Source organism: Lampris incognitus, chromosome 1 (assembly GCF_029633865.1).
Source record: "Lampris incognitus isolate fLamInc1 chromosome 1, fLamInc1.hap2, whole genome shotgun sequence".
Lineage (NCBI taxonomy): Eukaryota > Metazoa > Chordata > Actinopteri > Lampriformes > Lampridae > Lampris > Lampris incognitus.
In genome coordinates this window covers 22,325,845-22,349,479 of record NC_079211.1, presented here as the reverse complement: position 1 = coordinate 22,349,479, position 23,635 = coordinate 22,325,845, and positions in this window count along the sequence as shown.

The following is a 23,635-nucleotide window of genomic DNA, read 5'->3' as shown; positions in this document are numbered from 1 at the left end:
TTCTACTTTGGAGGTTTTTAATATCGGTAGGGCGTTCAACTGGTGAACAAGGTAAACGCCATATGACAACAGCACGAGAAGGTAAGAGGTAAACTGAGAATGTGTTATTTCTGGAATACAGTTCATTACCTTCTTTTTCCTCATCAATTTGTGGTGAACATTGCATATGTTGAGAGAGGTTGCCATGGTCATTGTGTATTACTCAGGTGGACATTTTTTGTGAGTATGCAGGGTTATTTACTCTGATATTTATTGTATGGATTATTGTATGGATTACTAAAAAGGACAGATTGCCCATGTTATGACCGAGTTTTAAATGCCACTGCTGAGTTCACACTCTACAATATATGAAAAATCAGACCTCATCTGACACAATATGCCACACAACTTGTGCAGTCTCGGATGATTACTTTATCTATCAAATACACTATCAAAAGTTTGTGGTTCTTCTCACAGATCGCGACAATGCATTCATTTGTTGTTTCTGCAGTAGCAAAGCAGCTTGAGCAGAGGACACAATGCTTTGGCCAGGTATAGCTTCACTGTTTACTCATAGTTCATTAATTAGGCATACATCTTGTCATAAAACAAACAAACCAAACAGGCCTTGTAAACAACTCTTTATGTCTATAGGCAGCACCCAAAAAAAATCAGGGAAGCTTGCCCTTTATTCAGTCAGCGGACAGTCTTTTTATGATAAGTATGGCATATTTAGTGTGTTATTCTTTTATGAATACCAATACCAGTGGTGTTAGAGTGTTCTTTTCAACTTTGTGCGTTTGACACCCTTTCTTTTTTTTGGTAGGCCTCGCTGTGCTGAGTACTTATAGAAGAGCCAACATTTATGAGAGATGTGGTGCCCCTCTGCACCCCGGCCAACTGGTCTTGCAGTGGGAGTGCACTGGCAGTTGGCAGTGTATGGGCATGTAGCCTGGTGTGCCTGTAGTGAAGCGGATTTGTATTGCTTTTTTACAGTTTCATTTCACCACAGCATCCCGCTTTTATTCTTTAGGCTATGGTGGTAACAGGGACGAATTATAGTTAGTCACACCTGGTAAGGTGTGCCCAGTACATGGAGATCTACCCTTACCGTACTCACACTCAATTTTGCCTTGTCATTATGTTTACATTGCCATACCATTAAATGAAATCTACTATTTATTGGAAACCTTCATTTGTGTCAGCCTGCCTTCTATGTTGCAGGCTCACTAGCCAGGCTGTAACATATTGCGATTGTTTTCTTGAATGCAGTTTGTTGCCTTGTATTTTTTGCACTGCTGATCAAACTTGCTTATTTACAGTGAGCAGTTATTGGTATTCATTGATTTTTATTCGTCATTATGCATGCTTACTTACATTGTATGTGAAAGTCAGGGATCATATTAGGATAATATCAGGGATGTGTGGTGGAGCTAGGGTTACCACCGTTGTCTCATCAAAAAACTGGACACCAACACACTGAATGCCCACTCGCTAACTCGTTCCAACATCAAATGTTTGACAGATCTTTGAAAATGCAGGTAAGTGATGTACAGTGCAAGTAGATCGAACCCAATAACAGCTGATGGGTACTGTATGTCTAAAGCCGTTGATATTATCAACAGGAATGTAAAGGGAGGTTGATTGATGGTTAAAATAAAGCCGACTACTACAGGAGACTTGGTTATGTAATGTGTGCTAACGTAGTGTATGCTAATATGAACGAACGAACGAACGAACGAACTATTTCCCTCCAAAAAATAAATCTGATATAAGTAACTTATGAAGTTGTCACTCCACCACTCCACATACCAAATTAACATTAAAGTATATGCAATAAATGTAAAAGCAGTTAAAAGTACAAAGAAATTGTTTCATGTTTCATATTTTAGTATTTACCGTTTAATATCACACTCACTGCTATCCGTCCCATAGGAGAACTTGACAGTGCGGGGATTGTTTGGAACTATTGACGTGTACATGAACCACGTGATCGCGTGGCGGCGAGATCACTCGTAACTCTCAACGGCTCTGCATCTAGCTAACTAGCACACTGTAGCCTAGTTCAGCTAACAAAAACGGGACGATACTTTCATGAAAAACTAGTTCACCTCGTTGCCAGAAATATGTGGTAACTCCAGCTTAGAGAAAAGGACCCCACGACAACGTCTTGTCTTTTGAATTATAACCATGCACGAGGTCTCACTATCTCATGCCAATTGCTTGGAGAGGCTAGTGAACTCACAGGTGAGGAAGTGGCTCGGACTGCCTAAGTGCCTCAGCAGTGTTGGACTCTACGACAATGGAGCCCTCACACTGCCAATTTCCAGCCTGGTTGAGGAATTCAAATGTGCCAAAGTGAGGCTGAACATGTCCCTCACAGAATCCCGAGACCCGGTAGTGAGATGAGTTGCTCCAATCCTAGCAACAGGGAAGAAATGGACCCCAGCTGCAGCTGTACTGGAGGCGAAATCTGCCCTCCGCCACCGAGACGTAGTAAGCCATGTTCAACAAGGCAGAGGCAGCCTTGGCCTGGGAACAAAAACACCTACCTGGCAAAAGGCGACTACTACCGAACAGCGAACTATGGTGGTAGAGGAGGTTCGCCGACAGGAAGAAGCAGCCAGATGTTCTAAAGCCGTAGCACAAGCCAGACAGGGCCACTGGATGAGGCGGGAGGGTGTTGAAAAGAGGAAACTCACATGGAGTGAGCTCTGGAGCATGGAATCAAACAGGCTGAGTTTCATCATCAAAGCCACATATGATGTCCTGCCCTCTCCCACAAATCTAAATCTCTGGTTTGGAGAGAATCCATCTTGCTCCCTGTGTACAGCCCCAGCAACACTCAAGCACATCTTGGTTTGGCTACAAGACCAGCCTCACCCAAGACAGATACACCTGGCGACACAATCAGGTGCTCAGGTGCTTGGCAGCTGAACTCGAGTGCAAGGGGGTTTCCATCAATGCCCAACCCTTCAACAACCAGGAAGGGCCCCGGTGTTTTCCAGCTTCCGTTCGGGTGGGGGATAAACTGAAGGCCAACCCTTCACTTCCCGACTTAGGCTCACTAAACTCAGCCAGGGATTGGGAAATACGGGTGGACTTAGGCCAGAAGCTCATCTTCCCGACAGAGATCGCAACAACCACCTTGCGACCAGACTTCGTCCTCTGGTCCAATTCTTGCCAGCTCGTTTACATCGTCGAGCTGACAGTCCCTTGGGAGGATGCAGTCGATGAAGTGTATGAGCGTACAAGCGTAAGAAGCTGCGGTATGCCAACCTAGCAGCCAAAGCAGAGGACAGAGGCTGGAAGGTGAAGGATCACCCTGTGGAAGTGGGTTGTAGGGGCTTTGTTGCCAGCTCAACAGCAAAACTCCTGAGGGAACTAGGAGTCAGGGGGCAGGTGCACAGGAGAGCAATTAAAGAGCTAGCCGACACTGCTGAGAGGACTAGCCACTGGATCTGGATCAAAAGGAGAGACGCCGTCTGGGCTGCCAGGGTGAACAGCTAACCACAGGACACACACTCAGGACCGATCAACCTGTGGGGAGCTTGCCTCAGCGGAGGGTGTCTTGTGATAAAAGGCCGAAACACCCTGTGATGCTGAGGTACACAACTGATGATGTGTCCTGGTGGTGGCAATGTCACCTTGGCAGCCATCTCCAGTTTATTTCCCACCGAAACTGTTGCAATGCAAATACTAGGGATTTTAACAACCAGTCCTTTATTGAATCTTATATAGGACTGGAAAACTCGATAGTAACATGTAGCAGCGGGCACCGTTAACATCCGACAAGTTGGAGGGCTTAACACGCACACATACCGGAAACACATTCGGTCTTTTCAAAATAAAAGCTAATTTTACAACGGAACAGACCACCACGCCACCCGGACGCCTATTTTGAACATTTTAATGTTTAGAGCAGCACATTTCTTTTGAAACACTTGCTTTGCAATGAATCTGCACCTGAAAAATGCAAATTACACAAACGGACTCAAACAAAATCAACTGAGTTCAACGCTGCATGGATGCTGATGCAAAGTCAAGTCAATTTTATTTGCATAGCCCAATATCACAAATTACAAATTTGCCTCAAGGGGCTTTACAGCAACACAACATCCGGTCCTTAGACCCTCATATCGGATAAGGAACAACGCCCAAAAAAACAACAAAAAAAACTTTAACGGTGAGAAAAAATAGGAAGAAACCCAGGGACCAGACAAATATCTTACAAAGGCCAGGGCCTGCGCGTGATTCCGAAAATCTTTTTATGTGGCATAATCCCATGTTATGGCTGTCTCCAAATCCGAAATTAGGCAAGCATCTTCTGGGGTTGTTTTCAGACAATGTGGTGACACTTGAAATGAGTAGGTGCTATGCACCATCCATCCATCCATCCATTATCCGAACCACTTATCCTGCTCTCAGGGACGCGGGGATGCTGGAGCCTATCTCAGGCGTGGAGACACCCTGGACAGGCTGCCAGGCCATCATACAGGGCTGACACCAGGGCCGGAGCTCCGCATAGGCCGATAAGGCCCAGGCCTATGGCTCAAATTTCCGAGGGGGCCCAAAATTATGGGGGAAGGAGGAATATAATATATTTTTAAATTAATATTATTATTATTATTTTGTTAGTAGCATTTTTTAACATAACAATTCCTATGACACTTACATGCCAAATAAATATATTGCATTTTACTTTTCATGTTGGTGGGGTGTGGGGCCCAAAACGGAGGTGAGCCCTAGGGCCCATTTAGCTCACGATCCGGCCCTGGCTGACACACACATTCATATGTGCAATTTAGTATGGCCGATTCATCTGACCTACATGTCTTTGGACTATGGGAGGAAACTCGAGCAAACCCACACAGTCACGGGTAGAACATGCAAACTCCACACAGAGGACGACCCCCAAGGCTGGTCTACCCCAGGGCTCGAACCCAGGACCTTCTTGCTGTGAGGCGACTGCGCTAACCACTGTACCACCATGCCGCCCAATGACTGCACCGATCAGCCAAAACATTAAAACCATCTACCTAATACTGTGTAGGTCCCCCTTGTGCTGCCAAAACAGCTCTGAGCCGTCGAGGCATGGACTCCAAAAGACCTCAGAAGGTGTCCTCTGGTATCTGGCACTAAGACGTTAGCAGCAGATCCTTTAAATTCTGTAGGTTGCGAGGTGGGGCCTCCATGGATCGGACTTGTTTTCCCAGCACATCCCACAGATGCTTCTTTTGATTGAGATCTGGGGAATTTGGAGGCCAGTGCAACACCTTGAACTCTGTCATGTCCCTCAATCCATTCCTGAACAATGTGTGCAGTGTGGTAGGGCACATTATCCTGCTGAAAGATGCCACTGCCATCAGGGAATACCATTGCCACGAAGGGGTGTACCTTGTCTGCAACGATGTTTAGGTAGGTGGTAGGTGCCAAAGTAACATCCACATGAATGCCAGCACCCAAGGTTCCCCAGCAGAACATTGCCCAGAGCATCACTAGAGGACTGCATTGGGAGTGGGATCCCGCGGGACCCAACGCAAATCTCGCGGGAGTGGGCGGTTTTAACTTTGCTGCGGGCGGTAAATAAAATAGACCGCGGATCAAGCGGTTTAGCTAGCGCTAACAAGAAAGACGGAGTCAACACTCAAAGTTGGCCATTACAATACAAAAACAAAGCAAGGGAAGTCTGATATTTGGAAAAATGTCTCAGTTGTGACAGACAAAGATAGAAAAGAACTGGACTTTGTTGGCTGCGACAAATGTGCAAAAGTGTTAATGTACAACGGGCACAAGTATGGCACCTCTGGGTTGAGGCGACATACCTGCTCCGTTCTCCCCGGTCAGAGTAAGCTGTCTTTCAAAGATAAAGCACTTCTCCCTGCACATATTAAACAAGATATTACAGCCAATCGGGGGAGGGCAGCCCGGAAACCGTCACCACTGCCGGGACGCGAACTCATATATCTTCCGCACTGGGGCGACAACGTTAACCAGTCGACTAAAGGGTCCGACCCGTTAGCCGAGGGCGAACGTGTCTGCTTATCCGTGCACGTTACCATATAATCGAAAAATATGTCACACTTTGCTGAAGAGACATTTGGCCGTATGACTTCGACAGCGGGAAAGGCTTTGTTGACATAGTTCAAGACGTTGTTAATGTAGCCGCTAAATATGGCAAATTTGATTGATGTAAAAGATGTTTTGCCTCATCCCACCGCTGTATCCAGACATGTGGAGGAGAGGAGAGAGCTCAGGCACTACAGGCGTCTGTGACAACGGAGATAAAGCTCATCATTGAAACATATGGATGTGCCATCACAACAGATAAATGGCTTGAGGATTACCACAAAACGTAGTTCACACCCAGCACCATTCATTACACAAACGACTTCGGTCTTATTTCAAGGGTGTTGTTTGCGGCTCCCTTCGAAGATGGTGTGTCAAAAATAGGAGAGAACATCAGGAACCTGATGTTTGGGAAACTCCGTGCGTTTGGAATAGACGCGGCACTGCTAGTTGGCCGTGTTGTGTTTGTCACTGACCGTGGAGCCAACATAGTTGCTGCCCTTATTTTATTTATTTATTTATTTATTTTATCAGCTGAATAAAAAACGTTGTTGCAAACCAGTCGATTCGATTTTCGGTTGCGTTTAATGGTGCAATATGTGGCATGTATGACTGCTGAGGAGGAGAACCGACTAGAGGAGCGCTACTCCTGATCAGTGCGTTAAAGGACATGGAAATGTAAAACAACCTCAGCAACACAAATAACATAAGTTCAAAAATAATAAGTCAAATAAATACAGTTCAATGTTGCCCTAGAATAGGTGTACTTATTGCACTGGAAGACATTGGCGATTCTAGACTTCCATCTCAGCACCCCTAATGTAACCGGTTATTTTTTTGCCCGGTGCGGTATTCGATACGGTATGTGTTGCACCACAAGGCGACATCACTAACCGCTCGGCTAAAGTGACAGACTCGTTAGCTAGGGACTAACGTGTCTTATTAGTAGTTTACACGAACAATGGTCAAAATGATAATAATAATTAATTGGCATTGTTATCATTTTCTGAAACAATTTTAGCCCTCTTACGTTAGATTTTACAAACTTGTGTAAACTACTAATAAGACACGTTAGTCCCTAGCTAACGGGTCTGTCACTTTAGCCGAGCGGTTAGTGATGTCGCCTTGTGGTGCAATACACCCCGTTCGAATCCCGCACCGGGCAAGAAAATAACCGGTTACATTGGTGGCAGCGGTGGGATCCGGAAGTGTGCAGAAGTCTCTTCGGAGCGCGGGAATAACAAAGCGCGAGGGCGCGCTTCCTGGGAGGGTGACGACTGTAAACTACTAATAAGACACGTTAGTCCCTAGCTAACGGGTCTGACCCTTTAGCCGAGCGCGAGCGGTTAGTGATGTCGCCTTGTGGTGCAGTACACTTCGTATCGAATCCCGCACCGGGCGAAAAAATAAGCGGTTACACTTGTCTGTTAGAAACAAGTTCAAATGTCTTCGATTAAACACATTTATGTCTGATGTCTAGTAGCCTATTCTTTATGTCATGATGTTACGCACTCCGGTACAATAGGTGGCGGCATGCATTTAGTCTGCCACGTCAGTGAAAGGAGGATCCCGCGATTCTTTGCCTACCGCCAATAAACCACAAAGAAGAAAGAACAGCCCTCGATTTACTTTAATGAATTTCATGGCGCAGATTAAAAATACAAGTAAATTGAAACGTTAACAAATAAAATTGCTGAATGTTCCGAGAACGTTGGATCAAACTGGCATTATAACAGAAAGTGTCTGGACTGGTTATAGTTTAATTTTGTGTCAAAGAACATTAGCTGGCATAGTTCGCTAGAGGTTATCGGCTAATGTTAGCTCTCTTAGCTAGTGTGCTTGCACAGTTTCCAGCTAAGGAGCTAGCTGATGTTACGGTACTTTTATGGACAGTGAATTGAAGCGTTGGAACAAACCCTGACTCGTTGTAAATGTCTGTTTTTTCATAGATGGGTATATGATTTTTTAAAAAAGGAAAACAGCCAGGTTCAGGTGAGAGAGTAAGGTCAAAAAGATGTTATCTCATTGTAATGCCCACAGCAATCCATTTAGCTTTTATTAGATTATGAATTCTCTGTTTGGTTGTTACGTTTGGCTTATGGTTGACAGCACAAAGAGGGAGAGAGGAGGATGGAGAGGGAGAGAAGGAGAGAGAGCAGGTTGGAGTCAGCAGAGAGAACGAGAGAGAGAGAGAGCGCAAGAAGAACTAGGTGAGAAAATGACCAGGTAGTCAAGAAAGACCCTTTATAATGCCAAGGCAGCAACTGATTTGCCCATATCAATTGCAGTGGACTCCACAATGAATTCACATCATTAAGCAGTGTATTGATATACTGTTATTAAATGTGTATTCGCCCCAGCCTCCCCTTACATTTATTTAAACGACAAATACTCTGTTTGTGTCTTTGTTAGTTGCTTTGGATAAAAGCGTCTAAATACCTGACCTTTACCTTTCGTTTATTAACAGAGTGTAGGCCAATATCATTTTCCAGTTGAATACATTTTTGTGTGTGATTGTCAGTGCAAAGAGGGAGAGAGGAGAACCCCTGGGCAAATTAGACTAAAGTGCTTTGAGTGGCTGTTGCAGCTAGAAAAGTGCTATAAAAAATGAAACTTGATTGATTGATTGATTGATTGATAGACTCCAGCACCTGGCTGGGATGTCAGTCAAGAAGGAGATGCTTGAAAGAGTCAGTTACCAAAAACTGATTGATAGATTTGCCACCCTCAAGATGAGGCGACACCGCTTAATTCTTAAGTGACATTGTACTTTTAGTCCATGGGCCAGACGATATTTCGGTACACTCAAGGTGGCAAAACTTACTTATAATTTTTGAAAGGATCCATGTCTGTAGATGATATTTTGGTATGATAACCATTCCTGAGTGGCAGCTGTATCACAGTTATCAGCTCATGAAGTTAACCACCCGCTAAACTAAATTGAATTTTAGACGCTGGTGCATATCCTGGTTTAGCCTCATGGTCAGGACATTTTTCAATGTTCTATAATATTGTCTTTGGTATCATTTTAAAGGGGACCTTCTTAGCTTTCATTCAAGCCCTGTTGTGGATATTTCTCACAAATATAGAGGTCACTTGAGCTCTTCAACCCGTCAATAACACACATCTTTCTGCAATTTTCGCCTAAACTATATACTTTCTTTTAGCCCTGTGGCATCTAGGAATATCAGGGACACAAAACACAAAAACTGGAATACTCACAGGACTGTAAAGATTCAGGAAATGTATAATATACCCATACTATTTCATTGTGTGAGGTGATTGTGAGCCTTAAATGAGAACTAGACCAAAGCCAGTTAGGTCACAAACTGGTCTCTATACATTTGTTTAAATACACAATCAAAATACATGATAAAAAGGAATACCATAGTGAGGTAATGAACTATTTTAATATTTTAAACAACATTGAAATTTACATATACTTAGTCAATGATACATGTAATCCCATATCATTAGTGGGTATATGTAATGGTAATGGGTATATGTGAATATGGTTACATTATTGTTATCAAGCTCTGGGTAACCAAGTCCAGAATCAACATCCTGTGCATCAATAGACTACTACCACAGTAATACCATCAGAATCATCACACTGTCATTCATCAAACTGCTCGTTTCTCTCATCATCTGACTCCCCAAGTTCAAAGTCCAGTTCTGGACCATCCTGCTGTTTTTGGTTACTGCAGGTCTGTAACCTGCACATGTCTGTGCATGGAAGTCCATTTGACAGGCACATGCAGCTTGGCATTTTGCATGAATGCACACACTTGCATGTTAGCCTTTCCAAGACCAAATCTGGTGCAGGTGGGGAGCGCATCCAGTAAATGGCCAGCTTGCCTTCATCATCTGTCCATCCATACTCAGTAGGGCTTGGCACCACAGGGTTAGCCTGCAGACAGCACTTCCATATTGCTGCCTGATAGTTGGCTCGTTGAACATGCATAAAGAGACAGTCTCTACATGGTGGCAGCTGGCTGGACTCAACCTCTCCCCTTTTGGTGCAGAAGAGCTGGTAACGCAGTTTGTTCACCTCAGCAGTGCTGCTATTAGCAACATACATCCGACAGGTGAACTACTCAGTTTTCTGGAACAGCTCATCACTCACATTCCATGTCTGTCCCAGTTGACTAAAAGTCTCTTGGCAGGAAGTGTGCTTTCTCACTATCTTCAGGGCATTCAGCTTCCCTCGACCAGCGAATGCACTGACAGTGTCGCAGCCTGTGAAGGCATGTAAGCCAATTAGGCTGTCACAGATGCTGTCTCCAAGTGAACTTGCCAGTTTGGTGATGTCGACAAACGGTGTGCGGTTCTGAGTCCCACACTTCTGGTAGATGGGACAGGTGATGTCCTTCTGGAAGCCAAGACAAAGCACCATGACATCAGTGTCCTCAGCTGTGATGATAACTGACTTTGAGCCCGCATTTGCTGCATGCAATGCATGCAGGAGCAGACGGGTGTCAGCTTCTTCATGTGTGGAGTGCAGTTCTGCTGCTTCCTCACACCCATCTTCTGTCAACTTGTAGCAGGTTTCCTCACAGGTCATGTACAACACCTTGCCATGCAGCATAGCTCTGTATCGTGGGAGTTTCCACTCTTCCACCAGAAACTTGATGAGACTGGTCTTGTTGGAGGAACTGCACAGAAATTTTCTCCACTGCTGGACGTGGTGTCCCCCTGCAAGATTCTTGTACTGGAGAGTGATGTCTCCACCCCGGTTCAGTCGTTCAGCATCTTTGATCGAAGTCTGGTGATAGACATCAAAAACAACATCAATCCTCCCACTCTGTGCTCCCTCATGGAGGACCTGGGTCAAGGCTGACTCTGCCACCTGTGCAAAGGTTTTGTTGTTGCCATTCATTTTTTGGACCAGGCTCATCCCATCAATGATGGAAGTAGATGGGATTGGGATGTCTTCTGCAGGAGATACATTCTTTTCAAGCTCTCTGGCAAGTGCAGCCTTGTTTGTTTTTCGTAAGGACCCATCAGCATTTGCCAGTGCCCATGGTAGTGGGCCCAATGGGTAGGCAAGGACATCCTTCAGATTCACCTTCCTGCTTTCAGCCACCAGGACCATGTGACTGAAAAGGTTTCTATCTGCCTTCAGAACCACATCCTGTGCTTTCTTTCCATGAGCTTGTTTTGTGCTGACATTGGAGAATGTTTTCAGACTTTGCTTGGTCATCTTGTCGTGGAATTTCACAGGTGGTGGGTCTGCATCTAACCTTGTTTGCTGGAATGCTTGGTAGGCCTCTTCTCCTTTCTCAAGAGCTCTCAAGAGATCTATGGTCACATCAGGTGGAGCCATGTTGCCGGTGGAGAGGCTAACCAAATCAATCTCATCAGGGGACATAGGATTGAGCCAGTTATTCTCCATAAGGTCCATGAGAGACTGGACATCTGCTTCATCTCTCTTGATCCTTGGACTCTGTAGATCTGGATGAGACCATTTGCACCTGCCTTGACCAGTCAGGTCTCTCAGCTGTCTGAGGTACATGCTTCTATACTCAGCTGTGAGATAATATTTGGTCACAGCTCCTGGCTTCAAGCTGAATCCCTTTGTCCCTCCAGCTGTTTGGGTGTCTTTGTTCACCGTTTCTTCTATAGCTTGGTCAACAGGGATTCGGCCAAAGGGATTGGTGGAGCCCAGTTGGACTGAGAAGCCTCCTTCCATGAATTCTGTGTACACATCTGGGTGTGTGATGGGCAGCTCAGACATCTGGGCGTAGTAGTAGGGGAGGTAGCGTGCATAATTCATCCTGTCATAAGCAAAGCACCATGGGATCATTGCTCGAATGCTAGCCAAGTGTAGCATCCAGTCTCCCTCTCTGGATGCTCGGATGAGCCCCAACAAGATTTCAACCATGTCCAAATAGGACATCCAGAAGTTCGAGAGGCTGCCGTTTCCACCTCTAAGGAACTCACGGTAGACTTCAAATAGATCCATGATGCGTGTACAAGAGCTGTTCTCGAGGACCTCCTTCAAAGCATGTTGTGAGACTTCTTTCCCAAGGCTGTCAATGGTCTTCAGTGTCTCATTCAGGTGAACCATGTCATTCCTGTGAGTTTCTTCCAACCAGGACAGGAAACCATTCAAGGTCAGTCGCATGAGAGCCTCATACAGGAGCTTGTGTAGTCGCACTGCCCTGTTGTACTTGCGGCCATCCATAACACCAGCAATTGAGCCTTCTGCAATCATGCCAGACTCAATGCAGAGGTCTTTGAGTCCAGCATCTTGGAAACGCTTTCCTATTATTGCCAGCAGTGTGCAGATGGTGTGGAATACCCCAAGCCTAACGATGATATCATGGAACTTGTCATGGTGTTTCCATGTGATCTCGACAGCCTTCGCATACAGGGCTTGGTCAAAGACACAGACAATCTTCCTCAGGCCTAAGCACTGCATGATGCTCAGTGACTGGTTAAGCACCTCGTTGACAGTAGACATTTGTGTCGCTGGAGCATTGATGGTAGGCAGATAGCCTATATTGTCGGGGATGACCGTCATCTCTCCTCGAGTCAGGATGTTGAAGCCTGTCCAGCTGCTGACTGACTGTTCTTCTTATTGTGACATGCGTGCTAGGACCCAAAGAAGGTTTTTCTCTCTGGCAAGCTTAGTATTGGCTGCAGTATCGGCATCTGACTTTTTGCTTTGTGGTGGCCCTACCCGTTGTCCAGCATTGTAAGTTGGTAACATTGGTGGGGGTCCATCAATGCTTCTCTTCTTTGTTTTGGGAACAGTGGGCATGGGTTGGACAGGAAGTGGGTTGACTGGCTTTGCTTGCACAGCAATCCCATTGACTCTGTGAGATGTTCCCTCACCACTGACAGTTTCTTCAAGACGGTCGATATTGTCCCAGGCTAAAGTTGTGAATATGCCAGGATGGATGTTAGCTGGAAGGGCAATGCCACTCCCTGATGATGAGAGTTTCTGGAGACACAGGGCAGTGTTGATCTCTTCCATCTGTGAATAGGACACACTGTGACCAAGTCGGTTGAGGATGTTTATCAACTCTACATTTCCTGTCAACGATTTGACACTGAATGGCAGAACAATGTGCTTGGAAGGCTTGGTATTTCCACATGTCACTGCATATACTATGTCATGGCCAAATGACTGCAGAAGGCACTGCACTCTCTGGGATGCATGATCAGGATCATTTGAGCCTGTGAGTAGAGAGTACAGGAAGATAATGAGCGACTCTGGAATGGTAGGACATTCTGCTTCTGGTTTGACTTCAGGCGGCCAGGTTTGAGGAACATCTTGACTTTTAATGTCTGCTCTCAATTTGATGGCTGCTTTGGCTATAACATCTTGTGCACTGACACGTTTCAGGGTCTGCAGCTCCCTTTTGAGAGACTGATTTTCTTTGGCAAGTTCCCTCATGGACAAGTTATCGGGATAGAGGAGGAATTTTCCTTTCTCATCAGGGAATATCTGCAAGGCTCCAACAAACTCACTCTCCAGGTTTCGCCTTATGTGCTTCTTGGTTGATTCCTTGACTTGGGCAATGCCTTGGGAGTTCATTGAAGCTACCAGTCTAGAAGAGAGATCAGTCATTGTCATCATTTGAGGATTGCCAAAAAGCTCCATCCTGATGAAGAGGAACAGCTCATTGTATGGCTTATTCACAGCAGCTTCATACTGGGCTGCAGCATCATCATCTTCATTGCTGGCAACCTCTCCTTTGGAAACCTCTTCTTTGGTGTGAAGTCTATAGCATGACCTGTGGTAGTGCCCTTCAGCTGCTACAAGGTCTCTGCTCACAATGGCAAGGATTCTGCTGTCCCTTTTCTTTGTGGCTGCACTCCTGATCTTTGCATCAGCTCGCAGTTCTCGACAATGCACCAGTACTTCTCTCGTATTCTGTCTCTTGGAATATTTGCTGTTTTTCTGACAAAATATGCACTCTGCATCATAAGTCCTAGATGTACTTGGAGCATGTCGAGCTACTCTCTTAGATTGTTTCTCTTCAGCAGAGACACAACTTTTCTTTTCTTTTGCAAGGAGGCCATCAAGAATTTGCTTCATAGTGAAGATACTGCGACACTTTCTGTGGTAGTAGATTGCTGGAATCTGTCCCTCAGGAATGTCTTTTGCCAGTTTCAAAACTGGTGCATGATTTCGTATCTGAGCTGCCCTGAGCAGAGTTCTCCATGAGTCGACACTTTGTAGTGAAACCAGCTTATCTGTATCATCAGAACAGTGGATAATGCACTCCACCCGTGGGCGCTTTGGTATTGGGTAAAAACTTGCTTGTTCACCAGTGGCCATATTCAGTCAGTTTTCACCTGCCACATACAAACAAATACATGTAACTTAGGTGTATGAACACTACTAAAACAAAGTTTACTTTGCTTCACCAGCGTCATATTACCATTATTTATCTTACATAGCCACAAATAGATACATTACCTAGTTGCTATGCAACAGCTGTATTTTGTCCACATGAGGCCGCTAAAATCAACACAAGATGAAAGTTCCTCGTAGCCACTTTAACTAATCATATTAACATATACATTAAAAGAACATGCTAACATTATGGGAAATTAGCTTACAATCTTCTCCAGAGTGAGACAAGAAGATAGATACCAGTTTCCTCTATATGTGTTTCGTAGAAAGCTATCTGGCTGCACGTTAGCCTAGCTTAGCACAATGAATGGAAGTACACAGTACTGGTTATCCTTGGTTGTTGGCCAACTAAGAACTGTCCCAGAGTTTAAGCTAGGCTAATCAGTACCAGGGGTGTTGAAATGCTATATTTGTAAAAATCTGGGCAAATACACAATCGTGAGAGGCACAGAAACAGGTTTCCTGAAAGAAAAATGAAATAGCTGCTCATTTGGAAAGGTTATCATGTATTATTTTACTTCTGTTAGTGTACCAAATAAAATGGCACCAGTGAAGTTGTGTCACCTTGGGTGATATCGATATCTGGTCTGACCCATGGACTAACTGGCTTTGGTCTAGTTAGTTTCTTAGTAATAATGCCCTTCTAATTTAAGGTTCACAATCACCTCACACAATGAAATAGTATGGGTATATTATACATTTCCTGAATCTTTACAGTCCTGTGAGTATTCCAGTTTTTGTGTTTTGTGTCCCTGATATTCCTAGATGCCACAGGGCTAAAAGAAAGTATATAGTTTAGGCGAAAATTGCAGAAAGATGTGTGTTATTGACGGGTTGAAGAGCTCAAGTGACCTCTATATTTGTGAGAAATATCCACAACAGGGCTTGAATGAAAGCTAAGAAGGTCCCCTTTAAAATGATACCAAAGACAATATTATAGAACATTGAAAAATGTCCTGACCATGAGGCTAAACCAGGATATGCACCAGCGTCTAAAATGCAATTTACTTTAGGGGGTGGTTAACTTCATGAGCTGATAACTGTGATACAGCTGCCACTCAGGAATGGTTATCATACCAAAATATCATCTACAGACATGGATCCTTTCAAAAATTATAAGTAAGTTTTGCCACCTTGAGTGTACCGAAATAGGAAATTTTGGGCTCTGGCTCATGGACTATTTAGGTTAAGTCGGGTTGGGTTTTGGGGTGAATTGAGCCAATGTTAAAACAATCTGTATTTATTCAATTATTGTTTACCCCTCATTATCTTTTATTTTAATGCTGGTAGTTCATGAAGAAAATGACTTTTTTTCATTTAGTCAATATTTTTTCTACCTTTGTAAGCCAAGTGATTTTTTTTATTTGCTTAACGTTAAAGTAAGTTTTCTCAGATTTGTTGTTCTCTTTCTAGTCACATAATTGAATAATTGATGTATAAGAGGAAATGCTTTTATTAACAGGTCTAAAATGGTCAGCAGAGAGTAGCTGAACAAATTGACAACTCTTAATTACAGTAACACATAAGGCAGTTGTCTGCACAGTGGCAAGTCAGTTTGACCTCTATCAAGTTGCTTGTACTGCACTTGTATTGATAGTATTTTCCAAGTCTCAGAACAGACTCTTCATAACATTCTAAACATGGCTTGAACTGTATCACTGCCACTCCAAGATTGAAGCGACAGAATATAAATCTATTCTTCACTTTTGGGATTGGGGCACGTGGGTGATTGAACACTTTTGCAAAGCACTGTATGCATGTCATTCTCATAAGGGGCTGAGCCCCCCTAAAGGTCTGATTATAGAATCGCCCCTGCTGGAAGATATGTAAATAATGCAGTAGTATCAATGTAGTTATGCACTAGAACGTAATTTCGCTCCGTTATTACCTACAGGTATGCATCCCTTTATTAATAGTACACAGTAGAATAATGTGTTTTCCCTGTGGGACGGGAGAAGACACAAAATCAATGGAATTCTGTACGGGCCTGAATGGTCAGAATGCAGGCCCGTAGCCAGAAACATATTTTGGGGGGGGGGGTGTCGGGCAACACTGCCGAAAGCTACCGGTAAATAAAATTCCCACACTGTATACTATAGCCTAATACCCAACCGTACGGTAAATGTCAACGTATTAATGGCCCATAGATGATCATCAATGCATTAATAAATAAAAGTGGGTCTTACCTTATAAAAGCAGGTCCAATCGTCTTTTTTGTCTGCAAAAGATGTCCAGTACCTCTTCCGGCGTCACCACAATGTCTCTGTGCTCCGAGAGCAATGTCAGTCCATTAAGCCGTCTTTCCGTCATTGTACTGCGCATTTTGTCCTTGATCCTTCCCAGACGGGAAAAACTTCTCTCGACATGGGCACTGGTGACAGGAAGCGTGGTCAAAACGCGGAGAAGCTTGAAGATGCTCGGAAACAACTCACTGTTACAGGCATTTAATGCCTCAATGGCATTTTGTGGAACATAAGTTGCATCTTTCCATTTATCCCGCCAGGTGTCAATTTCTGACTTTACAACTTCCAGATGCGGTGACACTTCATCAGGATACAGGTTGGAGAGCGCTTGAGCTGAGCTGTCGTTCAGCATGCTGACCTTAGATGGCAGTAAGGAGCAGAGGTTGGAGATCACATTTCTGTGTTTGCTGAAGCATTCCTTCATCTGTGATGAATAAAAGTCAAGCATGACTATGAAAAGCTTTTGCCGGTAGTGATTTTCACAGGCCTTCAATGGATCCTCATTGCAGTCCATACCTCTTCGTGGTCGAAATTCAACCCCATACTTGGCTGCTTGGGAAGAGGTCTTTTGGAAAATCTCCCTGAACTCCATCTCAGAGTTAGCCCTCATCTCATCTACCTGCTTAATAACAGCATCAGCAGCTGAAACGCAACTCACCAAGTCACAATTTTCCTTCTGAAGGAAGGTGGACAGGTGGTAGGTTTTTGCAAGCATCTTCTCACTCACATTCATGGACAGCATGAATTCTGCATTGTCAATTGAATTAAAGAGCTGAGTGGCTTTGACAGATGTGTCTCCTGTGAAGGTTTCACTGATTTTCTGCAGGCTGGATCGCACAGGGTCTAAAAGCTCGTTGAATGTAAATATTGCGTCGTGGCGTTCGACCCATCTCGTTTCACACAACTTCGTCAGTCGCGTTTTCTTGCAGTCGGGTAAAAGACGTTCCGTCTCGTGTCGCAGACTGGCAGACCGCAAAGCCCAATCATGGAAAAAAAAGTGCAGATTTCCGAGACAGTTCCAAAGCAATTTCGCACCATTTGTATAGTGCAGCACTTGTTTAGGACCAAATTCAAACTGTGGCTGGCACAGTGCACATAAACTGCTTGCTTGTGCTTCTCTTTGATTTTAGCTTGGGCACCATTTAAACGGACACTCATGGCAGATGCGCCGTCGTAACCCTGGCCACGTAAAAACTGTAAATCAACGCCTGCATTTGTCAACTGACTTTCGATTGAATTGGCGATTGCCTCCCCGGTTAACTTCTCGATATCAACAAAGGACAAAAAAATCCTCTCTGATGCTATATTGGCTGTCATGCTGGTTCACGTATCTGACACAGACAGAAAGCTGCTCCCGCCCTGAAACATCTTGCATTTCATCTGCCAACACAGCGAAACACTGCGCGGAGTTTACTTTCTGCACCAGTTTGTTTGTTATCACATCTCCAATTATGCTGATTATTTCATTTTGTACATCAGGACTGCAGCAGCTAGCGTTTGCTGCACATTTACTCAAGTATTGTAACAGTACTGTGTCGCCAGATGTAGCCCTAAACCTGAGTAAAGCCCTGAAATTTCCGTCGTTGTGAGTTGGCTCATTCAATGTCACTGGTCCTGAATCAATATCACCTCTCAGGGCGAGTTCTTGGCGACCGCAAAAAATCAACGTTGCAATGATGCTTTTGAGTTTTTCTCTGTTTTCATGGACTCGCTTTTTTCTCTCAGAATCTAGCCTCAGTGAAATTGCATCCATTTTATTGTTGAGAACCATTTGGAAATTGTCCGCTTTCAAACATGCATCCTTGTGATATGCTTTTTGTGCATGGTCTTTGAACCTCTCTAAAGCATGTTTCCAGTCTGAGAAGTGGGCATTAATTAGCTTGCCAGCTTTTCTGTGCCCTCCCTTGCCCACATGCTCGACTGCAAACGCAACACAGTGCTTACAAAAACAACCGTCGGACCTTGTTGAGTATACTAGCCAGCTAAACTGGCCAATCCAATGACGTTGGAAACGTAGTTTACCTCCTAGTTTTGTAGGGAATGTTTGTCCGATATTGGCCGTCCAGTCCAGTGAGTATATTTCTCTTCTCTGTTCGTCTGATATTTTCCCACCAATATAATCCACAAAGTCGTGTGAAAACGTTTCCGAGGTAGAGGACGGCGGGTCTGCTAGCTCTGGCTCCGTTTCCGAGGAGGAGGGCAGTGGGTCTGCTAACACTTGCTCCGGAAAATCGGTAACGTTAGTAACCAGATCATCTGTAATGTTCTTTTTTTTCTTTTTTGAGTCGGGACACGTTGAAACAAAAAAATCACTGATTTTACGAATATTAACTTTACTGCTCATGCCTGATTTACAGGTAGCTTTCGGCGGCTCCATTGCTTTTGAAAAGCAAACTATAGATCGACCATTTAGCTAGCATAACCAGTGGCAGGTTGCTTAGCTGACTCGTCAGACCCCTGAGCCAATCAAAAGCGTGTGCTTTTATTTGTTTTACGAAACAGACCAATAAGATACATCATGTTTGGAAACAAATTAACTGACAGGTTTAACGCCTGTCAGTCACGATAGATGCAGTGTATGAGTAGGCTAGAGGGGCGGTGACAAATAATCAAAACGATAACTAAATAATTATTGGTGCCATTTCAGACGGGCCGTGGGGTTTCGGGGCGGGGGGGGGGGTCAGACACGAAAACCGCCTACCTGGCTACGTGCCTGTCAGAATGTGTGCGGGAGTGTGCGGGAGTGGACAAGCACATTGCGGGAGTGTAACACGCACATTGCGGGTGCAGGCGGTAATGGTCAGAAATCCAGCCGGAGCGGGATTAAGGAAACGGTCCCACACTGCCTCCGCCGGCTTCCCTTCTTCCCATATATTGCATCCTGGTGCCATCACTTCCCCAGGTAAACAACACACACACACACACACACACACACACACACACACACACACACACACACACACACACACACACACACACACACACACACACACACACACACACACACACATACCCGCCTGGCCATCCACATGATGTAAAAGAAAATGTGATTCATCAGACCAGGCCACCTTCCGTCCAGTTCTGATGCTCACATGCCCATTGTAGCTGCTTTTGACAGCGGTCAGGGGTCATCATGGGCACTCTATTGGGCTATACAAATACAATTGACTTGATTCTGCCCGGTCTGTGGCTACCCAGCCCCATACACAGCAAGTTGTGATGCACTGTTTATTCTGACACCTGTCTATCATAGCCAGCATTAACCTCTTCAGCAATTTGAGCTACAGTGGGATCAGACCAGACGGGCTAGCCTTCGCTCCCCACGACCATCAGTGAGCCTTGGACGCCCATGGCCCTCTCGCCGGTTCAACGGTTGTTGTTCCTTGGACCACTTTTGGTAGGTACTGACCACTACATACCGGGAACAGCACACAAGACCTGCCGTTTTGGAGATGCTCTGACCCAGTCGTCTAGCCATCACAATTTGGCCCTTGTCAAAGTCACTCAGATCCTTACACTTGTCCATGTTTCCTGCTTCCAACACTTCAACCTCAAGAACTGACTGTTCACTTGCTGCCCAGTATATCCAACCCCTTGACAGTTGCCATTGTAATGAGATAATCAATGTTATTTCCTTACCTGTCAGTTTGGCAGATCGGTGTACGTATATGCAAGTTATTTAGTTAATGGAGAAACAACATATTCTAAGACTACAGCTCTATTCTACTGGAACAATAATTATAATCTCTAGGTTAATTTTCATTTCAAATTTAACAATATATTTATTTGATGGGGTAAATCATACTGATGACTTAATTAATGGCAGGCAATAGTCCACCTTCACAGCTGAGCAGATCAGAGTTCGAATTTTCAACCTTTCTACTCAAAGCAAGGCAAAACATCTGACCATCATCTAGTGTTGTAGTACTCGAGTCCAGGACTCAGACTCGAGTCCTGATTTTCAGGACTTGTGACTCGGACTTGGACTTGGGCACTGATGACTCGGACTTGGACATGGACTCGAGCACTGACCGCATTCGGACTCGGAAGTTGGAGATGAGGACTCGGACTTGTTAATTGATAAAGACTTTTTGTTAGTTTTTTGTAATAGGCCCTAATAATTTGGCATATTGATAGCTATATTAATACCGTAACATTGATCACATTCTAATAGAAGGTGATCAGTAGCTTTTTTATGGTGCCAGAGTGGAGCACTGGAGCCCATCTTGGAACTTGACTCAGACTCAACCTTGATGACTCGGACTCGAACACTGGGGACTCGACTCAGACTCGAGGTTTAGTGACTCGACTGCAACACTGCCATCATCCTATGTATTTAGTATTTTGGCTATTTTTTGCTCATTCAAGCCTTTTTCGGACTCCGTTTTTTGTTCAGCACATTTTCTCACATATGTCAGGCTATCTTTGTTTACCGTATGCACACACATAAAGAGAGAAAGCATCATTACACTGGCAAGAAACACTAATCTTTTCAGCGCTGAAAGCAATTATTATTCATCAGCTGGTGCTGCTGAACCAAACTGTAAGACAACTTGTCTTTAACTTGTTGCAAACATCTGTAATGACTGCTGGAACGGGAAAGATATTTTAAGAAATGTGGCTACACTTTCTGTTACTATGGAGCTCATTAGCCTTTGTCTTTTTCTTTAATTGGAAAGAAAACATCGCTAACAGAATGAGTGCTACTCAGCAATTTCCGAGGTAGTTCAGAGTCTCTGTGTCGAAATGCATTTAGGTATTTGCGTGTGCGTGTGCGCGCGCGCGACACACTAATGGAGGGGAAAAAGTTACAAAGGGAATATCTGTTTCTTCTCCTGTATTAACCGTGGCATCTGCAATACAACTGCAGTAGATGTGCGACTGGTTTGATCGAGGCTATAGACTTTTTTTGTGTCACGTCTGTAGAGATAAACGGGATTCCGATCTAAAGGGGACGCCTCGGAGGGTAGATGACTTCTTTTTTTTTGCACGAGTATGAGCAGCTCTGCTTCCCACCCACCCTTTGTATGCCAAAAGAAATCTATTATTCGTAGTGGCCCTCTCTTTCTGGAGTTTGGGCTAAAACGCCGTGAGCGTCGCGTCGCGTTTTGAAAATACGACAAAGTGGAGTGGGGCAACACCCAACACGAATCCACCGGGAGAGCCAATCACAACGTCTGTCTGTCTCCCTGCACGGCCCTACTTTCATTTTGACTGATCGTTCGTTTGCTTAAATGAGTTCCTGATTTTGAGAAAGGCGTTAAAGTCTGATCCGCGAGAGGTGAAAGGTGGTGGTGGTGGCGGCTGCGCCATTCAAAAAAAAAAAAAAACGCCCTCGTTGTAATGAGCGGCACGAATACAGGACTGTCATCCGGCGTAGCTGTATACATATGAGCAGCGTATTCATTATTCATGTCGTTGCAGTTGCCCCGTTACGATCCGGTCCAGTTTGGAGTCGCGTACCTGATTTGCTCAGCGCGTCCGTCAAGCGATGCGTGGCCTTGCGTCGGCTGGTTGCGCTCGGCGCTCATAGGTCGGACCGAGAAGAATCGGAGGGGGGAGGAGGGAAGGAGAGCGCGAGAGAGAGAGAGAGAGAGAGAGAGAGAGAGAGAGAGAGAGAGAGAGAGAGAGAGAGAGAGAGAGAGAGAGAGAGAGAGAGAGAGAGAGAGAGAGAGAGAGAGAGAGAGAGAGAGAGAGAGAGAGAGAGAGAGAGAGAGAGAGAGAGAGAGAGAGAGAGAGAGAGAGAGAGAGAGAGAGAGAGAGAGAGAGAGAGAGAGAGAGAGAGAGAGAGAGAGAGAGAGAGAGAGAAGCGCGTCTACGAGACTGCGCGCTGCGAGGAGGGGGAGAGGTCCAGCTGCAAAAAAAAAAAAGGAAGGAAGGGGAAGAGAGAAAAATACACCGTGACAATGGCAACACCGAGCATCTCGTAAGGGGTAGATAACAGGCGAAGGGGCGCCGCGAATCGGGAGTTTTGAGAAGGCGACGGCCCTGTTTTTCCATCCTCTGAGAAGTGGGGATATTGTGACATGCCGACTGCCCGGCTGCCTTTCCTGGAATACGAATTCTTCCGTAATTGAACATGGAGCGGCGGGGGAGAGGAGAATCGCGCTGTCTCCATCACTGAGAGGCGCGTCCACCTGCTATATATTACCGGAGGCCCGCGGCTGCTGCTGCTGCTGTTGCTGCTGCTGCTGGTGGCGGCGGTGGTGGGGAACATGCAGGGGAAGTGTTTGAATTTCGGGGGAAAAGACGCATCTCTGATACTGGCAAAAAGCAACTGAGGAGGATCCCATTGCGACGGGGGAAAAAACGCAGTTTGGGCGCACGCTCTGGAGGTAGGCAGTGCAACGTTATTACGCTGCTATTCAGCGTGCGCCTTGTATTTGAATAGGGAGCGATATATCAAGCAGCCGAGTGCCCAGGACAGCTTGATTTGTGCACCAACCCTATTTATACATATTTACTTGTTTAGACATTTTATTCACAGACGGATAAAAAAACAAAAAACAACCCTGGCAAACGGAAGAGTAGCAGCCTTCCTCCCCGGGACAGCGGTCGTAGCTTACATTCATTCGTCTCTCTGTGCTCCATCGATTACCATATTCCCTGCAAAAAATACCCCCACTATTTAAAGCCTTGTCTCACCCACTCGCTTAGGCCCAGGAATATATCGCAAATAGCGATACCACGTGTGATAGCTCGTATTGGGACGAGTTAAGGGACCATCACCTGCTACTATTTGTGTGTTTTGCAGACAAAACAGTGGCCCATGGACGTCATTTTGAATCAGCGTTCTGCATTTGAACATCTACAACCCCAAAATGATGAAAGGGGCGAATGAAGGAGAGTAACCTATGGCCCAAGCAAATTAATGATTCATGAATAGGTTATTGAAACCCAATGGGATAACACATCATCTTACAGCTAGGCCGGAGCACTGCCCCTCAACGGTAATATGACGAATGAATTATTT